Source organism: Neophocaena asiaeorientalis, unplaced genomic scaffold (assembly GCF_003031525.2).
Source record: "Neophocaena asiaeorientalis asiaeorientalis breed wild unplaced genomic scaffold, Neophocaena_asiaeorientalis_V1.1 scaffold249, whole genome shotgun sequence".
In the NCBI taxonomy this organism is placed as follows: Eukaryota; Metazoa; Chordata; class Mammalia; order Artiodactyla; family Phocoenidae; genus Neophocaena; species Neophocaena asiaeorientalis.
The window spans coordinates 2,047,468-2,050,545 of record NW_020172625.1 but is presented as its reverse complement, the minus strand read 5'-3'; the positions used below and the strand labels follow the sequence as shown (position 1 = coordinate 2,050,545).

The 3,078-nt window shown below is 39.2% G+C and overlaps 1 pseudogene; it reads left to right on the top strand.

Moving 5' to 3' along the window:
- The first annotated feature begins 323 nt into the window (after positions 1 to 323).
- LOC112395638 (zinc finger protein 33A pseudogene) lies at positions 324 to 2,098 on the top strand (annotated as a pseudogene).
- The last annotated feature ends 980 nt before the right edge of the window (positions 2,099 to 3,078 follow it).

The following is a 3,078-nucleotide window of genomic DNA, read 5'->3' as shown; positions in this document are numbered from 1 at the left end:
TTGTGCCCATCCCTGCACTGAGCCAAAGGACATCGCTGTGAAGTTCAGATCCTGGTTCCTAGGAACAAAGCTGATCTTGTGAGATAAAGAGGAATCCCACCAGGAAGATGGCTTATCTGAGTGGCGGCCTCCCACCAGGGCTACAGGACAGAGGAGGATCAAGGCCAAGAAAGAGCAGACCCTAGATGTGCATAGCTGATTGCACTATGTGATCCTTGTGCTCCACAAGCCACCCGTCAGACTGTGAGAACCTGAGGTTTGAGCCAAGTTTCAGGAGAGCCCAAACTTTGTAGTTCTCTACATGTTTCCTCGATCCACAGAAAATGAACAGATCTCAGGGGCCAGTGTCATTTGAGGATGTGAGCATGGGCTTCACTCAGGAGGAGTGGCAGCACCTAGACCCTGCTCAGAGGACCCTGTACAAGGATGTGATGCTGGAGAACTATAGCCACCTCGTCTCAGTGGGGTACTGTGTTATCAAACCAGAGGCGATTTTCAAATTACAGCAAGGAGAAGAGCCATGGATGTTAGAGGAAGAGTCCCAAAGTCATAGCCACCCAGAGTTCTGCGTAGTTGACCTGATGGAGAAGAGCCAGGAAAGGAAGACCAGCATTGGTGGAAAGTTGGTTTTGTCAACAACAAAACACCGACTAAAGGGAGAAATAGTGTCTTAGGAAAAACATTTTCTCTGGATACAAACTTTATTTTATCAAGAGAAATACCTGGTAAATATGACTCATATGGAATGAATTTGGATTCTCTTTCAGAATTAATCATTAGTAATAGACACTCCTTTGTAAGGCAGCTTGATGAGTTTAATACACATGGGAAATTACTCCTCTGTACAAAGCACAAGAATTCTCATTCTAGAGAGAAATCTTTAGAATATGATAGAACTGGAAAAGCCATCAGTCAAAATGAGGACTTATTTCAGCATCAGGATACTCAAACTCTGAAGATTTCTTTTGAATATACTGAATGTGGGAAAGCCTTCAATGAGGGGGAAACTTTCATTACCTATAAGAGAGAAAGCTCATGGGAGAAGCCCTATGGATGTAATGAACATGTCAAAGCCTTTTCTGATAGACCAACATTCACTGTTCATCAGGGAACTCATACAAGGGAGAATCACTATGAATTGAATGACTGTGGGAGGTGGTCTCTTCATGAGAAGTCAACTTTAAATAAGCGCCATGGAGTTATCATGGGGAAGAGATAATATGAGTGTGTTGAAAGTGAGAATCATTTCAGCAAGAAGTCACTCCTTCAGTGAATTTATAAAGGAGAGAAAACCTTTAACTGTTATGAAGATTGGGAAGTATTCTGCAAGAAGCCAAATTTCATTCAGCATCAAGAAACACATATAGGGAAAAAAGTCTATAAAATTAATCAGTGTGCTACTGCATTTTGCAAGAAGCCAAAGCTTCCTACATATCAGAAAACAGATATAAGAGAAAAACTCTGTGAGTGTAGTGAATGTGGGAAAACCTTCAGCCATAAATCATCTCTCATCCTACATCAGAGGATACACAGAGGGGAGAAATGCTATGAATGCACCAAATGTGGGAAAACCTTTGGGTATAGGTCAGGCCTCACAGTACATCAGAGAACACACACAGGGGAGAAACCCTATGAATGTAATGAATGTGGAAAAAATTTCTGTGAGAAGTCAAATCTCCATGTACATCAGCGAACACATACAGGGGAGAAACCCTATGAGTGTAATGAATGTCAGAAAATCTTCAGTGATTGGTCAGCTGTCACAGTACATAAGAGAATACATACCGGGGAGAAACCCTATGAATGTAAGGAATGTGGGAAAACTTTCTCCCAGAAGCCAAACTTCATTAATCATCAGAGGAGTCACACAGGAGAGAAACCCTATTGATGTCACAAATGTGGAAAATCCTTTTCTGTGAAGTCAAAACTGAGGGAGCATCAGAAAACACACACAGGAGAGACACCTTATAAATGTAATGAGTGTGGGAAAACTTTCTACCGTAAGTCATCCCTCACAGTACATCAGAGCACCCACACAGGGGAGAAACCCTATGAATGTAACCAATGTGGGAGAACCTTCTATCAGAGAACACACTAGGGAGAAACACTACAGGTGTAATGGAACCTTCCACCAGCATCTCGACTTCACTAAACAGCAGAGAAACAGCACTAAGAAGAAACCCCTGTCAACATCCTGAAACCTTCACCCTCTTTTTGGACTCACTGCATAGCAGAAGCAACCTGGGGCTGAGGTGGGGGACCCAATATATATGAGAAATCTTTTGCCTAGAAGTGACATTTCATTGAGTAGCAAATAATTAATATTTGATAACTTTATTAATATTTTGAAGATGTTACAGTGTCAAAAAAAGTTTAAAAAGGAGTCCTTTTCTTTTGCAGAATATGTATAAGTATGCTATATAGAGAAACTTCACATGATAGGTTTGCTTACTGGAACGCAACATTATAGTAGGAAGTATATATATATTTGCTTAATAACTCAGTTTTTATTTCATAATTTTAATATGAATATGAAATGTATAAGTTGTCCCATACTTAATACCTATGTATTTTTTGTTTTAATTGAAATTTTATTGAGATAATTGTAGATTGTAAGATGCAGTTGTAAGAAGTAATACAGAGAGACCCCATGTACCCTGTACCCAGTTTCCCCCAGTGGTAATATCTTGTAAAAATATAGTACAAATATCAGCCAGGATAATGATATTATTGATATAATCCACCAATTAGTTCAGAGTTTCTCAATTTTATTTCTACTCACTTATGAGTATGTGTGTTTAGTTCTGTGCAATTTTATCACATGTGTAGGTTTACGTATCCATCATTGGCTGTGGCATCTGTTGACTGTGGTATCTATGACCGCAGACATTTCATGATATTCAGGGATTATTCGTTTCTCCGGTATTGTAATTATGTTTTTCAAAAGAGTCTCTATATTTTAGAGATGGAAAAATAACATTTGCTACAGCATTCAGATAATTGAAATATAGGCAACAATACCATGAGCTTGGAGATATATATGTATTTAATTGGATCACCTGTTCTTTCATTTCCAGG